This window comes from Pan troglodytes, chromosome 5 (genome assembly GCF_028858775.2).
Source record: "Pan troglodytes isolate AG18354 chromosome 5, NHGRI_mPanTro3-v2.0_pri, whole genome shotgun sequence".
NCBI classification, from domain to species: domain Eukaryota; kingdom Metazoa; phylum Chordata; class Mammalia; order Primates; family Hominidae; genus Pan; species Pan troglodytes.
Genome location: NC_072403.2, coordinates 134,546,931 through 134,568,589, shown reverse-complemented (window position 1 = coordinate 134,568,589; position 21,659 = coordinate 134,546,931). Strand labels below are relative to the sequence as shown.

Here is a 21,659-nt window from a genome sequence, read left to right as displayed (position 1 = left end):
CAGGATACAAAATCAACACTCAAAAATCAGTAGCATTTCTTTATGCCAAGATTTAATAATCTGAAAAAGAAATCAAAAAAGTAATTTCATTTACCATAGCTAAAATTAAAATATCTAGGAATTAACCAAAGAAGTGAAATATCTCTACAATAAAAACTAAAACCCTGACACAAGAAATTAAAGAGTACACAAAAAATGATAAGATATTCCATGTTCATGGATTGGAAGAATCAATAATGTTAAAACGTCCATATTACCCAAAGCAATCTACAGATTAAATACAGTCCCTATGAAAATATCAATGACATTCTTCACAGAAATAGAAAAAACTATCCTAAAATTTATATGGAACCACAAAAGACCAGAATAATAGCCAAAGCTATCCTGAGCAAAAATAGCAAAACAAGAGGAATCACATGACCTGACTTCAAATTATACTACAGAGCTACAGTAAGCAAAACAGCAGGCTACTAGCATAAAAACAGACATACAGACCAATGGAGCAGAATAAAGTACCCAGAAACAAATCTATACATCTACAGTAAACTCATTTTCAACAAAGGTGCCAAGAACATATACTAAGGAAAAGATAGTCTCTTCAATAAATGGTACTAGGAAAACTGGATATCCATATGCAGAAGAGTGAAACTAGACCCCTGTCTCTTGCCATACACAAAAATCAAACCAAAATGAATTAAAGACTTAAATTTAAGACTTCAAACTATGAAACTACTAAAGGAAAACATTGAGAAAACTCTCCAGGATACTGAAATGGGCAAAGATTTCTTGAGTAATGACTCACAAGCACAGGCACCCAAAGCAAAAATGGACAGGTGGGATCACATCAGGTTAAAAAGCTTCTTCACAGGAAAGGAAACAATCAACAAGGTGAAGCGATAACTCATGGAAAGGGATAAAATATTTACAAAGTACCAATGTGACAAGAGATTAATAATTAAAATATATAAGGATCTCAAACAACTTTATAGGAAAAAATTAATAATTAGATTAAAAATGGGCAAAAAAGGCTGGATGTGGTGGCTCACACCTGTAATCCCAGCACTTTGGGAGGCTGAGGCAGGAGAATCACTTCTGCACAGGAGTTCAAAAGACAATCTACTGGGACTCCATCTTTACAGAAATTAAAAAAGTTATCTGGACATGGTGACACCTGCCTGTTGCCCCAGCTCTTTGGGAGGCAAGGTGGGGGGATTGCTTGAGCCTAGGAAGTTAAGGCTGCAGCGAGCCATGATCATGCCACTGCACTCAGGCCTGGATGAAAGAGTGAGATCCTTTCTCAAAAAATAAAAAAATATATATATATAAAAATGGGCAAAAGATTTGAAAAAAATATTTCTCAAAAGAAGACATACAAATGGCAAACAGGTATAAGAAATGGTGCTCCATATCATTTGTCTATCAGAGAAATGCAAATAGAAACCAATGAGATACCATCCTACTCCAGTTAAAATAGCTATTATTAAAAAGAGAGGCAATAACAAATGCTGGTGAGGATGAGGAGAAAAGGGAACCCTCATGAACTGTTGGTGGGAATGTAAATTTGTACAATCACTGAGGAGAACACTTTGAAGTTTCCTCAAAAAATTAAAACAGAGCTACCATATGATCTAGCAATCCTACTGCAATGTACATACTTCAAAGAAAGGAAATCAATATATCAAAGAGGTCTGCACTTCCATGTTGACTGCAGCATTATTCACAATAGCTAGGATTTGGAACAACTTAAGTGTTCATCAGAAGATGAATGGATAAAGAAAATGTGATACATATACACAATGGAGTACTATTCAGCCATAAAAAGAATGAGATACTGTCATTTGCAACAACATGGATGGAACTGGAAGACATTATGTTAATTGAAATAAGCCAGGCACAGAAAGACAAACTTTGCATGTTCTCAGTTATTTATGGGAGCTAAAATTAAAACAATTGAATTCACGGAGACAGAGAGCAGATGGATGGTTACCAGAGGCTGGGAAGGGGATCATGGGTTAGTGGTGGGATGGTAGTAAAGGATGGTTAATGGGTACAAAAAAATATAGAAAGAATAAGACCTAGTATTTGATAGCACAACAGGATGACTATAGTCAATAATAATTTAATTTTATATTCTAAACTAAAAGAGTGTAATCAGATTGTTTTTAACACAAAGGATAAATGTTTGAGGTAATGGATGCCCCATTTACCCTGATGCATGCCTGTATCAAAATATCTCATGTTCTCCATAAATATATACAACTACTATGTACCCACAAAAATTAAAAATAAAAAGCCAATAAAAACTAATTAATTAATTAATTTTAAAAAGCTAGCCCAGTTACAGCAGAAATTTTCCTTGAGTATTTCTTTTTTTCATAGGCAGTTGTCCTACTGAGGCCAAATAGAATGGGCATTTTGCTGCTGTGTTTATGCATGATGTAAACTCATTTGAACCTAAGATTCTTCTCTTTCTTTTAATCCTTTTTAAAACTTGCCTTGAGATTTATCTGGGAAATACAAATTGGGTCATTCTTATCTCTATTGCTTATATACACTGTAGTAATTATAAATGCCAATAGAATTTTTAGTCTTTTTAAAACTGCAGCTTTTTGGTATTACCTACACTTTGGCACAATCTCCCCCTTTAATTCATGATGATCTCATTTCTTAAATTAAAGATTGTGATAGGATCCAGTTCCTAATTCTATCACTGTCTATGACTGGGGGCAAGTGATTAACTTTTCATAACACATTTTCAATAATCTGAGAAGTTTAGCAGCTGGAAGAAAATTAATAAATGTGTTTTCTCAATTTAAAAAATTTATAGAAATGTTTCAATAGACTAATTTTTAAGATTGCAATGTACATTTTACATAAGAGACTCACATGTGTATCTGACCTTGACCAAAGCATACCTTATCCAGTTTATTTTTCTTATTTACAACTTAAGAGAATTGATGCAAAGCCAAATTAATCAATGCTATTAAAGGCAGTCAAGAGGAAAACAAAACAAGTGACAATCAATGTGTAATTTGTAGATATCTGAGAATTTTGGAGCTAGAAGGAATTTTAATCATCAGCTCATTAATAAACAAAACAAAACTAAAAACAAAAAAGCAGGTCTATTTTCAAAGATGTATATAGGAGACCAGATTGCTGGTATGACTAATCATCTGATTAATTTGAAAATCCAGTCTAAAGCTCATGTCACTGGACTTCTAGGGCAAACTTATAAGATAACGGTGGTTCCTATAATTTTTTTCAAGAATAAACATCAGTTTCTAACATCAGATTACTAGTGGACATGGTGGTGTGATTTGTAAAGGTAAAAGGCCCAGCCTCTGTTTGGGGGAGATGTGAAAGAGAAAGGTAGATGTGAAAGAGAAAGGTAGATTGAGGGCTAGGTCTTTATTGTGCTTAGGGGAAAGTGTTTTTTTCCTCCCAATTTTTATTTTATTGTGATAAAAATAACACTTAACATGAGATCTAGGTGCTTAACAAATTTTTAAGTGTAGAATACTGTATTGTTGACTAAGGTACAATGTTGTACAGCAGATCTGTAGAGCTTACTCATTTTGGTTTACTGAAACTTTATGCCTATTGATTAGTAACTCCCCATTTCCTTGTTCTGCCATCTCCTGGCAACCACCATCATTCCACTCTTGGCTTCTACAAATCTGATTATTTAAAGTGCTTCATGTAAGTGAGCTCATGCAGCATTTGTCTTTCTGTGACTGGCTTATTTCACCTCAAGGTTTATCCACGTTGTCATACTTAATAGAATTGTCTTCTTTTTGAAGGTATAAATATACCACATTTTCTTTCTCCAATCACCTATTGGTGAACAATTAAGTGTTTTCACATTTTGACTGCTGTGAATAGTGCTGTAATGAACATGGGAGTGCTAATATCTCTTGAATATCCTGATTTAAATTCTTTGGAATAAATATCCAGAAGTGTGATGGCTGGATCATATCATAGTCTTATTGTTAGTTTAGGGGAAAGTTTCTGATTGTAAGCTCTATTAGGGAATGACATGTACATTTCTTGCCCTTGAGTCTTGCTTAGAAGTCAGTCTGTGTTCTTTTAAGGCTTTACGAAAAAACTGATTTACTACATTGGTAAAGCCATCTTGCTTGGGAGTAGATTGTTGGGGTAGAGGAGACTTGGTTAAATGAGAACTCCACTTTGGAACAATAATATTCGGAATGATAAAAGTTCCTTATTGATGTGATTTCAAAGTTGTACTCATTGAGGTCTGATGTAATTTGGATATTTGTCCCCACCCAAATCTCTGCTGAATTGTAATCCTCAATGCTAGAAGCAGGGCCTGGTGGAAGGTGTTTGGATCATGGGGGGTGAATTCCTTATGGCTTGGTACTCTCTTCCTAATAGTGAATTCCCTCAAGATCTGGTAATTTAGGAGTGTGGCACCTACCCCTCCAACTCTCTTACTTGCTCCTCCTTTTGCCATGTGACATGACTGTTCCCCCTTTGCCTTCTACCATGATTGGAAGATTCCTGAGGCCTCTTTAGAAGCCAAGTAGATGCCAGCACCATGCTTCCTGTACAGTCTGTAGAACCATGAGCCAATTAAATCTTTTTAATAAATTATCCATTCTCAGGTATTTATAGCAATGTAAGAACAGCCCAATACAGGCTCTGAATTCCATAACTGCCAAATTTTAATAATCATAATGTGTACTGATTTATGTGCAGAGAGAATTATTGACTCGATTCCAGGGAGGCAGCACATAATTAAATCAACCTTGCCTGTGGGAGATGAGCAGACACCTGAAACAGGTTACAAAGTAAGGAAAGAGCCAATCAACCGGGGACCCTTGTGAATGGGCCCAACTAATGAACTCTAGTAATGATGTTGAATAACCAATTCCAGGTTTCCCATTTCTGCATTATAATTCTCTCATGTTATCCTCAAGGCTTGGTAAAGTTTACTATGCACCATAATCATCCTAGTGATGTCTTTGCTTTGGACAGTAAAGTAAAATTGCTGAGAACAATCCCAGGAGGATGTGGACCAGAGAGAACTGTAGCAGGCTCAAGAAGCTTTGGAAGACAGCAGAAGTCTCTCTTTGGAAGAGAGCAGAGAGACCAGAGCAGCAGACGAGAGGTGATGGGCAGCACCCAGGATAGATTAATAGAATCTGAGGGTTGTCAGAAACACTCTGTATGGGTAATAATAAAAAATATGGCACATCCTGAGGTATAAAAGTTACAACTATGTTTATTGAGGTTTTATGCCAAAATAACCCCTCAAGTTGAAAAAACCTACAGTTTTTAGATAATCCGTTGATTCAGAATATATGTAACAAAAAAGCATTTTTGTGAATTAAATACTTTAAATAAATTATTTTTTATAAAATAATCTATGTACATTTAGATAATGGTAGCATTAATGTGACAGTATTTATTTAGACACAGACACATGGCTTTGTGGACTCCTCTAATAATTCTATAGAATCCTAGGAGACCAGGACCCCATGTTGGCAAACATTCAATTGTATCATAAATCATGGCCCTACTGGCCAGTCGCCTGACAAAACTGTGTCTTGTAACAAGTATAATTTTACTCTCTAACTCATAAGCCTTCCTCCACCTATCTGTAACTCCCCACTTCTTCCATTTAGAATTATAGACTATTCGAGCTAAAAAAAAAAAAAAGTTAGTGTTTATCTAATCTATTTCTCTGAGGTGGTTCATAGATATTGAAAGACTAGATAACTGTGATTGTCTACATGCAGTAGACAATCCCAGAGGGCCTCAGCAGTATATCTGGAAAATAGGATGTAGAAATTTCTCACGCTAGACTCCATCCCACAGTTCAATCAGTTGTTCAGTCCTGAGTTCTGCAATGAATATTGAGCACTGATAGCACATCACCACTTGAGGGCTGTAGGCTGAGACATTAGTGCATCCTTTCTTAAGCCATATCCAAGCCTCATTAGTTACATGGTGCACAGTCACATGGTAGAAAATCATTCTTGAGGGAACAATTAAATATCACTCCTAAAATTCTAAATAATTTTCAATGTGGCTGGGATGGAAAAGCATCATTTAATTAGCAAGCGCAATAAAGCTGTGACATTTAAAGTAAATTATGACGTATTTTTCTCTTTCCTTGGTACACTGAATGGTGACATATTGATCTTTATAGTTGCCATTTCCAAGTTTTAATTGTTTTTTCTTAATTGGTTAATCCAAAAAATGTCAATTAGGTAATTACCCCTCTGCTGTTTGAATCATCTTCATTTATTGAGCAAAAGAAAATTGACTTCAGAAGGAGAAATGCAATTACAATATAATACCAGGGGAAATGTTATATCATTGGAGTATAATAAAACAATATTGTATATGAGCAAAACTCAGTTTATTTTATAGGTGTAAAAGAAATGTCCTTTTTCTGAATTCTAAAAAGTAATTTACCAAATGATCAAATATAAATTAGCTAATCCAAAGTCATTTTTATTCACTTATGAATGTATTAATTCATTTGAAAAATATCTGTTGAGTGCCAATTATATGCCTGCCCAAACAGTTTTATAATTGTTTTAAAGAACTCCAATGGATGAGAAAAAACATTATAAAAACTATTAACACAAATCCATATATAATTCCAAAATGTGGTAAGTCTTAGATAAAAAAAAAATTACAAGGTTTTATGTGAATGTATCAGGACCTGGCTCATTGATAGTATAAACTGAGATATAAAGGAAGAAATGTAGTTAACTGGTATTGAGGTAGGAAAAGAGTATTTCATGCAGGAGAGACGAGCACATTTTAGGAACTGAAGGAAGGTCAGTGTGGCCACAGCAAAGGGAAGAAGGGAAAGATAGACACAAGATGAAGTCGGTCAGTTAGTAGGGGCCACAACATTTAGACATATTAAGAATTTATTCTATCCTAATAGTAACAGGAGGTCATTGAAGGATTTTAAGTGATAGTATGACAATCAAAACTGAATTTTAAAAAGTTCGTTTTGGCTACAGCAAACGGAATAGATTGGAAAAGAGGAAAAGTTGGTTCAAGAGATGAGTTAGGAGGCAATTGCAGTATTTCAACTGAGGGATGGTGGTAACTCAGACATGTTGGAGCTCAGTAAGCAACACCTCAAAGTGAAAACTTCAGAAGCAGCCTCAGAAGCAAAAGTTTTTCTTTGATCTTGGCCTGCCTTCCTGTCTGGCAGTCCCATTCTCCCCTGAGGCTTGTCATAAAAACTAGAATCCCTCTTCCCCAAGGCAGGTCGCAGAAATCAGAATCCCTTTTTTTCCAAAGCCAGCCATGAAACCTAAAAATATGACTCTAATCTTCCCTCTCCCTTTCTGTCTAAAAACTGGCCATAAAGAAATTATCTAACTCATTCAACCATAGGTCTGAAGAACCCCTCCATTTCAGAGAGGGTCCTCCCCCAAATCCAGAAGGAAAGAATGCATGCTTAGAGCAGCCCAGAAGAATCTAGACCAACAGACCTTGCTGGGTTTCCCCAGTCAGACTATTAGCATGAGATAATATCAATTTTGTCTAATCATATTTCTATATGGCAATCCATACTTTTTTGAACCTAAGTGTAAAAATGGAAAATAGCCCCTGTATTTTGGGGTCTTCATTCTGAAGGCTCCTATGTATTCATGTTAAATAGATTTGTATGCCTTTTCTCCAATTAATCAGCCTTTGTGAATTGATTTTTCAGCAAACCTTCTATAGAAAGTAGAGTTTATGTGTTCTATTTAACAATCCATAAAGTCCCAAGTTATTTGTGTTCTACAATTGACCTATTTTTACAGAATTATATGTGTCAAAGGAAAAAAGAAAGCAGAATGCTATAATAGAAGGTACATGTGGTTTGGTTTAGAATCTGTTCTGAACTTTTGGCTCCTCTACCTATTATCTAAGGGACCTTATACAAGGCACTTAAGCTCTCGAAGCCTCAGCTTCCACCTCTTTGGAGTTCACAAAAGAATACCTCTCACAACTGAGATGATGATGTGTGACAATGTATGTGATTCTCTCAGCATGTGGAAGGCCAGTTAATATTGAAGAGCCCCAGGACAAATCAGCTGATCTCATCACCGTGGCTTAGAAATATCACCTTCCTTTTGAAACCTGTTCCTCCTCCTGGATTTTCCTGCAAGTGAACACCACTGTACATCCACCCCAGAAACCCAGGAGGCATCCTTTTCCCTCACCCTCCATGATCAAGTCATATAAACTCTAGTCTCTAAATAGGTTTTAAATCTGTGGATGGACTGCTTTTCTCATCCACTTTCACTACACAAGATCACCAGCCTCTCTAGCTTAGATAGTCCTCTTCACTGAGTTTCCTGCCTCGGTTTTTGCCCTCTCATCCATTCTTGACAACAGCCCAGCAAATCTTACCATCTCAGCTCTTCAGCCATCCCCTTACATCAGGAAAAGCTCACCCAATTTCTTAACATGACCTTTAACACACTTCACAAAATACACTCTGCTTACTTCCCAGGCTTCTCTCTTGCTGCTCCTCTGCTCCCCTCCAGTCCAGCAGTTGAAATAAACTACCCTCCATTCAGGACTTATAACTCTCAGACATACTCCCTTTCACCTCCAAACACAGGTCACTGCACATTTGTGCTTCCTCCTGGCTGAAGTGCTCTTCCTCCAAGGCTTCTCTTCACTTGGGCAACAACTACTCAAAACTGAAGTTTTGGCACACATAACACCTTGTTTGGGATGTACTTTTTTTTCACTTGATGGTATCCCAAGTATGTAGGATTGCCTGTAGCCACAGAAGTCTGACTGGATCGCTGAGAGTCACACAAGTTGGAGGCAGTGGTGTGAGAAGACACAGGCCTCCCGCCACGTGTTGCAGTGTCCCTCTTCCTCCATCATGCTGACACCAGCCTTATTTATCTGCATTGCATTTGCTCTCTTTATTAAGACTTAGATACACTATTTTCATGTGGTTTCAAAATGTTGTACATTTATATTGTGGGTTATGGTTTTGCACCTAAAACAGACCAATGTCACCTCCTCTCCAAAGACTTCTTTGACTCTCCTAGTAAGTGGAAGTCATGGCTTCTGTGCTCCTGTGGCACTTGCAAACATTCCTGCAACAATTTTCATACTTATCTCATTTCTCATGATGTTGTGAATGCTTTTGAAACTAGGACTATACTGGATTCATTTTACATCTCTGGTACCCAGGACTGCTCTTCGGACAGAGAAGCACTGAGTATTTGTTGAACTTAATTGCACTCCAGAGCTGAAAAATGTCCAAATTAGGGCAAGTAAAGATGTGCCACAACAAAACAAAACAAAACAAAACAGAAAGATGCAAGTATTAAAAAAAAGAAACAAACTAAGATGATGGCTCTGCCTTCTGGAGATACAGAATTTAAGAAAAGGCCTGGCTCTGGCTAACATAAAGACCAAGAAGGCAATAGAGAAAATGGTGCAACTATAGGAACAGAAGTCCTGTCCAGGTGAGTATGAGCAATCCCTCAGTGGCCCTCCTGCCTCTTTTCATTCAGGACAGAGAACTGGAATTGGGAAGGAAGATGCTCTCACTTTCATAGAGCTGGACAGTTAAGAGCACTTTCTATGCCTGCTCTGGAAGCCTGAAGTCAGCACTAGAAAAGCTGGTTTTGCTCATGCCTGTAATCCCAGCACTTTGGGAGGCCGAGGTGGGCAGATTATGAGGTCAGTAGATCGAGACCACCCTGGCTAACACGGTGAAACCCCGTCTCTACAAAAAATTAGCTGGGCATGGTGGTGGGTGCCTGTAGTCCCAGCTACTAGGGAGGCTGAGGCAGGAGAATGGCATGAACCCAAGAGGCAGAGCTTGCAGTGAGCCGAGATCTCGCCACTGCACTCCAGCCTGGGCGACAGAGCGAGACTCCATTTCAAACAAAAAAAGAAAGAGGAAAGAAAGAAAGAAAGGAAGGAAGGAAGGAAGGAAGGAAGAAAAGAAAGCTGGTTTCACAAGTAGCATAGGTTCCTAAAATGGCAGAATTAGAGTCATTCAATTGTGACAGAAATGAAACTAAGCTTGGGGCAAGAATCCAAGTGTTAGTCCTGGTCTTCTCCGGGGGCCTTGGGGCAAATCTCTGAGTTTAATTCCCTCCTCTGCAAAATAAGGGGTTTGAACTAGATGATCTCCAACAGTCTTTTCTGGTTCAGGAAATCTGAAATTTATGGGCTTGACATATGGATTTACTTAAAGCAGCTACATAGCCAAGGGTGAGAAGACAGTCAATCTCAATGTATGCACTGCAGACAATCCAAACTCATCATTTTCATTCTTTACTTGATCTGTACTAGCAGAAGCACACAAGCCTGACTACAACCCCTCATCCATATATGGTAAGCAGCACAGCCAAAACTTTCTTCAACCAAAAGTTAGCGATGCAGTGAGGCTGTAAAGCAGGAATTTTCAAAGTATTACAATCAATGAGGCAGTTTAAAACAAAACAAAACAAAAAACAACAAGTTCCAAGGCCTTGCTTCAGCCCTGCTGCTAAATCAAGAGCTCCAAGATAGAGCCCTAGAAATGTGTATTTTTTACAAAGCTCCCCTTCGATTTTGATTTGGGGATCATTTTTAAAGGAAAATTTGTATTTCTCAAAGATTAGCTTATGAATTACTTTCATAAGAGTTACCTAAGATACTTGTTAATAGTTGGAAGTGTGGCCAAGAATCTGCATTATAGCAATTCTTCCAGTGACTTTACAAATACCAATATCATCCATAACATAGCATATATATGCTTACAAATGAAATCTTTACAAGGACAAAACTTCAAGATCTATAAAACAATGTAGTAAAGACAGGAAATCACGGGTACAGTATAGCTTAATGTCATTGTTAATATTTACAAACTGAAGTGTTAGGAAGTTCAGGCAACTTACCCGGAATCACAAGATTAATAAATGTATGCAATGAAACTGAAAACTAATGCCACAAAGCTATGAAACAGCCTATATTGCTGCAAAATGTGTAATTAAACATTTAATGCACCTTTTCATTAAACAATTGCTGAGGTCTTATCTGATGAAGCAAGATAGAAATATATCTCAGTTCCTGTTGGTCAGTTTTATTAGCTACTACACAAATGTTAATGTCATATAATAATAATAGTTAACCAAGATAAAGTGACTGTTAACTACTAAGCAGCAATGTTTCAGTGATATCCTGGAATCATAAAATGATCTAGGGTAGTCATCATTTTAGTCAACCCTCAAACACAAATATTTATAGTTGAGAACCCCAGAATTATGCTGTCCAAGGTCTCACACAGCTATCGAAGAGCCCACTCAGCTCCAGACTTTAGTTGCATGACTTTGCTTTACTGATCTTCTTTACACTTGGGCCATGGGCTGGGTACCAATCCATGGCCTGTTAGGAACTGGGCCACACAGCGGGAGGTGAGCAACAGGTGAGCAAGCAAAGCTTCATCTGTATTTACAGCCACTCCACATCGCTCACATTACCACTTGAGCTCTGCCTCCTGTCAGATCAGTGGCAGCATTAGATTCTCATAGGCGCATGAGCCCTACTGTGAACTGTGTATGTGAGGGATCTAGGTTGTATGCTCCTTATGAGAATCTAATGCCTGATGATCTGTCACTGTTTCCCATCACCCCAGATAGGACCATCTAGTTGCAGGAAAACAAGCTCAGCGCTCCCATTGATTCTACATTGTGATGAATTGTATAATTATTTCATTATATATTACAATGTAATAATAATATAAATAAAGTGTGCAATAAATGTAATGTGATTGAATCATCCCAAAACCGTCCCTATCCCCTCCAACCCCAAGTCTGTGGAAAAATTGTCTTCTATGAAACCAGTCCCTGGTGCCAAAAATGGTCAGGGACTGCTGCTTTACACCATCAACTCTGTGTTCTTAAATTCAATATGCTGATTATTTGCTTTAGTGCTATAATAAAACTTCATTAGACATGATTTTTTTTCAGGGAATAAAACATAATTTTTTTTCACTTAGAGTTTCTTCTAAATTTATCTAATAAAATATTCGTTTGTGAAAATGTGTGCTTGTCTTGAACTCTGGTAAATTAAAATAGAAAAAGTCTCCTAGATTCCTCATTCGTGAGTTGATCAGTTTTGGGTATAGGACAATAATAGGCCTTTCAGAACTATGATGAAACTGCATGGACCTTAGTATTATGAGACCTAGTTTTGATTTTTAAAAAAAATTCACCAAAAGTGGTCATAGAAAAGCCATATTAACTTTTAACATAATACTATTTCTTTCCTTTCCTGTGGACCTTTTTCTCTTCCTTCTCATTGATGTGACAAACTCTCTAAAATATGTAGACACACATGTATCTTCACAAAAGGAAAAATGATAATGAAAAAGACATCATCAAAGAGAAATGTCCAAAGAATAAACCAAATATTTGTGAGCTATAGACAGACTTGGTGAAGGTTTTCTAATTGAGGCTTTGGTTTATTTATTTTGTTGTTTGAGGAGTGGTAGATTTTTGCATATGTATTACTCTCATTCAAATTTTGCATGCCACTTCAGACTAAATATCCATTTCCTGTCAAGTGTTTTATGGTAGGAACCATTTCTTTCACAAAATCAATATATAATTTCCTAAATAAAGAAGAAAAGGATACTTACAAATCTCTGATTAAAATATGCTGTTATTTCTGAGACAGGTTAAAAAAATTCTGATAAACTTTCTTTCCTGCAAATTAAAAAAAAAAAAACTGTGAAGAACCAGAAAAGGTGGCAATTCAGTTAATCAAATTTTAATTACTTTTGGCTTTTTAAAATATTTAGTTAAAACTGGTAAACATCACGACTTGCCTGACTTTCTTGGGAAAAGCCGAACCTCTAATTCAAACATAAAATTTTCTATTAAAAGTCAAAAGGATCTTATTTCAAATAACAGTTATTAGTTCCCAAGATTATCAGCTACAAAATCCAGTGGATGATTGCTGCATTGATGCTGTTAAGGATCATTGCCAGGTTGAGAAATCTTCGTGTAAAAACAACTGATCATTACAGGAAATATTTGTAGCCACATAAAAATGATTGTAGGACAATATTTGGCATGATACCACCTTTGGAAGTTTGTAGAAACACACCAGACTTTGAGAATATAATTTTAGAGAATCTTCTGCACCCTCCATAAGTATTCTAAGGCATTGTACCAATATTCCCAGTACCCACATTAGGATCATGTCAAAGGAATCGAACCATCTTGCTCTTGGAAATCAAAGTAAACTACCTATATATTATTCCTATTCACAGAATGGGCCTTATATTTCAGGACTTAGCATCTGGCATAAGAAGGGTGAAAAATAATGGGAGTATGAACCATCGGTATGCACATTAGCCACTCATAGCAATAAGGCACTTTGCAAATTCCCTTCACCACACTCTCACTGCCTTAGTTCAACCTACCATTCACTCTTCCTGGACTGTGGCAACAACGTCCTAATGATTTTCTTGTATGCATTCTTGCTTCCTGCAAATCCATTCTTTACACAGGTGTCAGGTAGAATTATTTCAAAGTAAATATAGTCATGATCATTCTACAATTAAACCTTATTAGTCTGCCTATCACCTACAATATCAAGCCCAAATCCCTTCACGTGGTACATGGTGCCCTCCAAGAACTAGCCCCACTCCACTTTTCCTTCCTTTTCACCCATGCCCAACCTGCACCAATCCTAAAATTCCGCAGTCACACTCCACCAGTAGAATCCTGTGCTTTATTTCTGTCACACCTGTGGCTGAGTTTCTTTGCCCTCCATCTCTTCCCCATCCCCTTGCTAGTATATCTTCTTCATCTCTTCTGGGTCAACTTGGGCAACCCTTTCCAGAGCCTTCTATGCCTTCCTTAGTCTAGGCAGGTTCCTTCCTATGTGCTCTAAAGCACTCTGGTATATATCTGTCTTTGTGCTTATCACAGGCATTACACATTTCGGTTTAGTGTCTGCCTTCCTGCTGCAAACATATTTTTTTAAGCCTTTTGAGGGCATGGACTGTGACTCATTTGTCTTGTTCCCAGCACAGTGTTTCACAGATGGTAGGAGGAGTGCAATAAATACCTGTTGAATATCAAGGTGCATTAGGTGTTTTTCAGACTTGGAGCTGCCTGAATGCGTATTTTACCACCTTGGAAGAATTTTAAAATTAAAAGCAGACATCATTTTAACCTTGTTCCCATACTCAGTTTCTCAAATGATCTTTGCTCTTCCTCTCACTCTTTGTCTGGGACTTTTTCCTTCAGTGAGTCCTATATGTCCAGACCAAATAAAAGGAACTGAGAAGAGGAAGTGAGAAATAAATGAAGAAATGATGATACAGTAAGTAGCAAAAAGATAAAAATTTGTAAACTTCAAAACTTATATAACGTAATGTAAATATACACCCCTAAAAGACATGATTAAGAAAACAAAATTTTGTAGTCTTAATATTTTCAACCATTTGGACGCAGCTCTTGGCAAAGATCTAGTAGAAACTATAAATGAGAATCTAGTTTAAAGTCTGTTAGATAAAAGTAAACATTGCTATTTGCATTTTAAAAATGCATGTTTAAAGTATCCCTGTAATTTTATAACCTTTCCATGATTAATTTTTTTTACAGAAATCCACCTATCCCTGTCTATTGCAACACAACCAAAATTTAAAAAAAATGAGTGAAATAGTTATGTTTTTCCCTCTCCACTTCTTTCCAGTTTATTTTACATACAAATATACCTATGTGGTGGACTTTGAAAACATTTCATCCATATTTTTTATTACTAATGTACATAAAAATTCAGATTTAATGAAGATATGCTTAACACAAAAATACTAAAGGTTGAGACTGTGAGAGTCTCTACTCATCCTTTAAAATATCACTTATCAAATATTTTACTAATGAAAGTGTGGTAATTCTTGGGAAGATTTCAAGAACAGTAGCACGCCCCTAACAAATACAAAAATAATTTTTGTGTGTACATATCTCCTATATATGAATATTTATACTATAAATTATAAGTATTACTATCTTAATAGTCTAATATAACTTATTTGCTATATTATTATATATGTTAAATACATTAACAGACATTAAAAATAAAATATAAATAGATATAATTAGATGTTCTAATATGTTTTTCATGATCCTCAGTGTACGATGCAGAATTTGCATGATGTTTCTACCACACGAGGTCTGATTCTTTCTCCATTCTCTCTCCTGAAACTACAACTAAATCAAGAGAAAACTTGGTGATATACATGGAAGCTAAGACATACCAACAGCCAAAAAGCCAGTGGACTCATCAAGGTGTATTGATACCCTTTACAAAGGGAGCAGATCAAAGTATGGGTGAATTAGCAGAAATTTATCACAGTAGAAACACATGCACATTCAGAATTAGCAGAGATCTTGAATGTCATTTAGTTCAATCATTTTCAAACTATTGTTTTTTGATGAGGAATATTTTCTTTTTAAATGAACCCCTTAGCAGAAGGCCTACATTAAAGATCGATGCAAGAAGAACTGCTCTGGGTACCTCGGGCTTCAAGGTCTGATGCTCTACTCACTCACTTCCCTACTCTTCTCCTCCTTCTCAGGGAAAACTACATGTCTACACTGCCACTTTAGAGATGAGGCTACCAGGCTGGAGATGGAACAAGAGCAGCCTTTTCAAGAAAGATATAATAACGTAGCTAAAAATATTAATCTTGGTGCTTGTCCATCCTCCTTTTTGATGGACAATCAGTACTTGCTTGCAGGAACTGATTTCTCTGCATGTCCCAAGCTGACCTCAGTTGTAAATATAAACACTTAAACCATTAACTAACAGGAATTAAGGTAATTTTTGGTACTAGGGTTTGGTAAACCAATAAATACTTATTTTTTCTTCCAAATATATATTTTCTAACTTGAGTTTTAATTACTCAAGCAGCCAGCCATGTTAACATGCAAATAACATGCATAAAGGAGAAGAATCTATCAGGTCTGAAGCACAAAATTTCAGGGGGTGCCCAAAAGCTCAGAAATCAAGACAAATAACATGTAAATGCCATACACTGTAAAAATAGAAATTTAAGCAAAGATCTATGATGAACAAAATATCAAAGTTTTAAATACAGATTTAACCCTGAACTTGTATAAGTCAGCCTCATGTATCTCACCTGGTTCAGTGACTTCTCTGAAAAATGAATTGTAAACATAAAAATCATGTCAGGTTAGTTACATTATGCAAATTTCTGCCTCAAAACACCAAGGACTGTAGAAGGAGAAGGAAATGTAGTTTGGAGGACAAAGTCCAGTCAAAGGCATGTTCCGGTAAAGGCTTTTACACTTCAGTCTGTAAGACTGGGGATCAGGTGAGGCTGCTTGGGAACAAATAAGCAACTAGACAACTGTAACACATGAGATAAGACCTAACCTATGCTTTCATTTGAACTATTTTACAATGTCAATGAGCTACTAAATCTAGTTATAGCTACTTCAATAAGTATTTTTTTTGTTTGTTTTTTTGAGACAGAGTCTTTCTCTGTCACCAGGCTGGAGTGCAGTGGCGCAATTTTGGCTCACTGCAACCTCCGCCTCCGGGGTTCAAGCCATTCTCCTGCCTCAGCCTCCCGAGTAGCTGGGATTACAGGTGCCTACCACCACACCCAGCTAATTTTTGTATTTTTAGTAGAGACAGGGTTTCACCATGTTGGCCAGAATGGTCTCGATCTCCTGACCTCGTGATCCGCCCACCTTGGCCTCCCAAAGTGCTGGGATTACAGGCGTGAGCCACTGCGCCTGGCCCCTTCAATAAGTATTCTTTTAAATTTTTGTTTTGTTTTTAAAAGCAAGGCATAGTTCTAAAATACATAAAAACCTGAAAGTTAAAATGTATCCAGTGAACATCATCTGACTATGTGAAGCAAGTTAACCACTTCAACTGTAAGACCTAGTTTTAAAAGTCTACTCTTAAGAGGATGCATTTAACCTCTCAAGCATTACAATGGTGAACACAATCATCACAGAGATGAATCATGGTGACATTGAAAATGATGTGCATTCATGAGGATGTTTTCTGTCCACCAACTCAAATGAACTAGCTTAGGAGAATGAATGACTCTGCCTGACATATAGTAAGTACTCAACATACATATACTAAATGAATAAATTAATGAAATAATAAAAGTTGAAAGATGGCTAGCAACAGGTATACTAGGACCAGATTATAAAGAATATTGAAACAGAGACTTCATGCTGTGGGCCACTGAGCAAAAGTCTGATGAGGTTTAACAACAACAACAACAAAACATGTGATTCCTTATAAGAAAGAATGGGTGATGGGTGGATTGGTTGTGAGCAAATAGCAAATCCAGCAAAAGTTTTAGAAATAGCCTTGGCAATGGGCAATAAGGACCCACCAAAGGGTGCGGACTATAAAACTGGAGGAAGACGAGTGTAGGGAATACTGCTGGCTGGCTGCTATTTGCTCTTCTCCCCCTTTCCATAGAAATAGAAAGTTTAGCTGGGTACACAGCCACAGATAGTATTACCAAGCCTTCCATGCTGCTAGGTCATGCAACTGGATTTCTTCATTAACTATGGCTAGGTGCAGAAGTGATATACTCCACTTCCAGGTTACATACTGAAAGAGAAGGGAATGTGGTCTCTCATTCCTCTTTTGCCCTTTCTGAAAACTGGACTGCATCTGCTGTTGCGAGTCATGCTTTATGAGGTGGACAAACACAATACCTTGGAGATGACAAAGCAACTAGATAGAAGGGGCCTGCATCCCTTAACTGGTTAAGCCACTATACCAGCCCTATAGCACCTGCCTGGATTGCACATAAGATAGAACTAAACTTACATTGTGTTTCATCCACTGTCATTTTTGGATTTTGCAATAACTGCCAAACTGATGTCAGAAACTAATATATATGGACATAAAAAGAATTTACAAAATGGAAAAATCCATGGAATGTGGTGATAGGCTACACCGAATGAGGGAGAATGATGAACTCAAACAATTCCATGGTTTTATGCCCAGGGAACTAGGACAATAGTGGAACCACCAACAAAATAACAGGTGAGAGGGAGATGGGTGGAGTTCAGATGGTGGAAAATAGCCAAGGCGGGAGCTGAAAGTATGGGTCTGGAACTCAGACAAAAGGAAAAATTTGAAAATAGAAATGTCAGCAATTTTGTATAGTATACACAGATGAAAATGTGAAAATTAATAGAATCTAAGACTAAGATCAGAGAATGCCAAAAGCTGAATGATGGGGTATTCTCACAGAAGGCAGAAGAGAGCAGCAGTAATCAGCAAAGGTTAAAAAAAAAAAAGAATGTTATTATCCTACATAGGAAAGGGTTAATGATTAAAACCATGGAATAATAGAATTAACCTTGATTCAAGCTGACAAACAAATTTAAAGGGAATCTAATGTGGGCTAAATGTCTTAAATCCATTTAAAGCTCCCAAGAAAAACTGAAGCAATCATTTCTTGAAATAGAAAGGCATTAATTACAGTTCTGAACAAGCCAGATCTCAATAATTTCTTTAGTTTAAATTTCCAGAATTCCAAGAGAAAAAAAAACACCCAACAGATACCTATGACATTCTGTCCTTTTTAAATTCTCACAATAGAGGAAGAAAAGAGGTGACAAGAATGAAGGGAAAATGAAGCATAAGTGCCTTGCTACTCACACATCCTTTCTAGGAGGCTGATTGTTTTTGTTTTGTTTTGTTTTTTTAATAGGGATGGGGTCTCAATATATTTTCCAGGCTGGTCTCAAACTCTTGGCCTTAAGCAATCCTCCCACCTTAGTCTCCTAAAGTTTTGGGATAACAGGAGTGAGCCAACGCACCCAGCCAGGGGCTGATGTCTGTAAGTAGAAATGGCAAATTGAAACAAATTCTCCTCCTCAATTTTTATTGTTTCATTGGAAGATATAGTGATTTAAATTTCACATTAAGCTTTGAAGTTAATAAAGTTGGCAACATAGAAGCCAACTGTTATATATAAAAAGAAAGAGTTTGGGAGTCTGTATCACTTGTGAGATGTGCTAATATTCCTGGAAAGTCATCAGCATTCCAGAACATTCAGGCAACGTTATACTAGGCCCTCCAACAGTTCTTCTTCCCCACCTGGCCTGGTTGATCCAACCAGGAGGACATTTTTTAGGGAGAAGTCAGACCGAAGATTTCTGTTTTGTATTCCACTGTCCACTTCATATTGACAAAACACACCATTTTAGCTTTTTCTTTGAAGATTGTTTTCTCTCTAGTTTTAGTCTGCAGAATGTGTAGTATAGCTGCTTAAGGGACATCAGGAAAGACTCCATTTTTCTTTACCAGAACATTTTCATAAAAGTCGATCATACTAATTCACTTAGTATGAGAAATTGATATCCCTCTCTCTTCCTTTGAAGAGAAATCGCTTAGGGATCTCCTTTTTCTCTTCACATAGTGACTGCATTATCCACGGTCTTTCCAATTGCTTGGAAGACAGTTTTCACTGTTGTTTTTAGTGTTATCCTTGAATCCTATATACAGTATTCTTTTAAATTCTTAATACTGGTACACATTTTGGGATTCTAAACCCTGTCATTTTTTTTACTTAATGACCAGACAATACTTTTCACTTCTCCAAGTAGATCAGAGTGTGAAAACCTGCTCTAAAATGACCTTTCCTTTACATATGGTTGCAGAATACCTGAACAAAGATTGCTGTACACCAAGAAATTAGCTTGAGGGGAAAGAAACCTTCTTTTCTTATTTTGAGTTGGAGTAAGAGAGGAGTGTGTATATGTTAAGTGGGAGCAGGGTAGAGGGTGGGGGTTGCATTTCATGACACGGCATTCAACACACAAAATTGCCATTGCTTCACTCCTGTCTGTCTGTATATCTTTTCAGGTGTGGCCTGTGTGGTTCTAGAATTCCTGGCATTTAAATATAACCTGAAAGCCACTCAGATCAATTTGGAAAGAGCTTCTCTTTACTTTTTTACCATGTGCCACATAAAAACCACAGCACCGAAACAGCAGATTCACATTTTTTTTGTAAACTATTCAGTGCTTCTTAATGTTTGCTTGCAAAGCCTCAATAAAAGAAGTAACTTTTAATTTTTTTCCGTAACTATTAAACTTCTTAGCTTATATTACTTTCTTACCTATATTATAATCCTCAAACACCAACAAAAAAGTTCATAAGCTTTACGTTGTCTTTCATCTCACTTACAACTTTTATTTTTATTTTTATTTTTTTTGAGACAGAGTCTTCCTTTGTCACCCAGGCTGGAGTGCAGTGGCGTCATCTCGGCTCACTGCAAGCTCTGCCTCCCGGGTTCACGCCATCCTCCTGCCTCAGCCTCCCGAGTAGCTGGGACTACAGGCGCCGGCCACCACGCCCGGCTAATTTTTTGTATTTTTGGTAGAGATGGGGTTTCACCGTGTTAGCCAGGATGGTCTCGATCTCCTTGGCCTCCCAAAGTGCTGGGATTACAGGCGTGAGCCACGGCGCCTGGCCGACTTACAACATTTTAATAGGTATATCTGAGGTTAAAGAGGAAATTGTTAGGCATCACAGTTAATTTTGATGTTAATTATAAAATAAATTGAAAAAAGTTAAGTCTAACCCCAGTATTGTTACATACACAGACGCATTATTTCCATCTGGCATCTATAAACATTTGTGCTCACAGAAGAAGGCCAGTGAAAACTATGTTAAATATAAAAAGGAACATACCAACTCACTGGGAGGAAAGGGAGCAAACAATTGTGGAGTGCCCATGACTTTCTAGATGCATTAAACATTCTCTCACTGAATCCTTTCAAAAGCCATCAAAAAAAAAACAGTATTAGTACCATTGGATGCCTAAGGAAGCTTGAGGTTATAATTGAACCAGTGCCAAGCAAGGTCAAGTCATGAATCCAGGTCTGCCCGCCATACTGACTTAATACTAGTAGTAGTGGTTGACTAAGTCGATTCACAGGAGCAACAAAAAGAAATATACTTTTCAGACTTTGTCTGAAAGTAAAGTTGATGAATTATACTTTAGAGGTCACTTTTGATATATCCCATGTTTTTTCAAAATGGTTTCTATAAGATACCCTCTTAGCATTATAGATTAATACCAGATGTTCACTCCCTACCTTGATAAGATCAGTAACCTGCTCAAAGGAGTCTGGTCTGTTTCAAAAAGCACATAGAAATGCGCCCATGAGGGCAGCTCAAGACTACTAAGAGATGTGTTGTCATATTGCGTATCCACCAGAAAGTGACTTGATAGACTCCTAGAGGTGGAAGAGAAGTAAAAAAAAACAAAAACAAAAACAAAAACAACAACAACAACAAAAAACAACTAGCACATATCCCCAGTTTTAAAAAATGTTTTTGAAGTAGATATTATATTTTTGTGCCCTTTTGAGTCAGTCAAGATACTGCTATTAAACGGACATGATTTTGGTTAGCTAAATGACCCCTTACAAAGCAATAAGCCCTTTGAACTTCAGTTTCTTCTTCTGCATAGGTAACCTGTTGGAAATTTAAGGGCTTTTGCAAGGTTAACCTGTTTGAATCTGGCTGAGAGGCAGTGTCGATGGTGAGTGCACTGGGCAAAGGAAGTCAGATGGTCATAAAGGTTTGGTCATGGAAGGCTAAGGCTGGAAAAGACTAAC

General features: G+C 37.1%; 1 protein-coding gene across 18 annotated transcripts in view; it reads right to left on the bottom strand.

The window, feature by feature from the left end:
• PKIB (cAMP-dependent protein kinase inhibitor beta) overlaps positions 1-21,659 on the bottom strand; it is a 256,176-nt gene that overhangs the window by 40,828 nt on the left and 193,689 nt on the right. For 12 of the 18 annotated variants that reach the window (XM_063813403.1, XM_063813407.1, XM_016956243.4 and 9 more), the window contains one exon: positions 12,644-12,710. The exons of 1 other annotated variant lie outside the window; for it this stretch is intronic. The gene's annotated coding sequence lies outside the window, so the exon portion shown is untranslated. Of the gene's footprint in view, positions 1-12,643; positions 12,711-14,082; positions 14,298-17,533; positions 17,673-21,659 lie in introns of those variants that run through there. 5 more of the 18 variants (XM_016956247.4, XM_016956248.4, XM_016956253.4 and 2 more) reach the window with 5 other exon arrangements.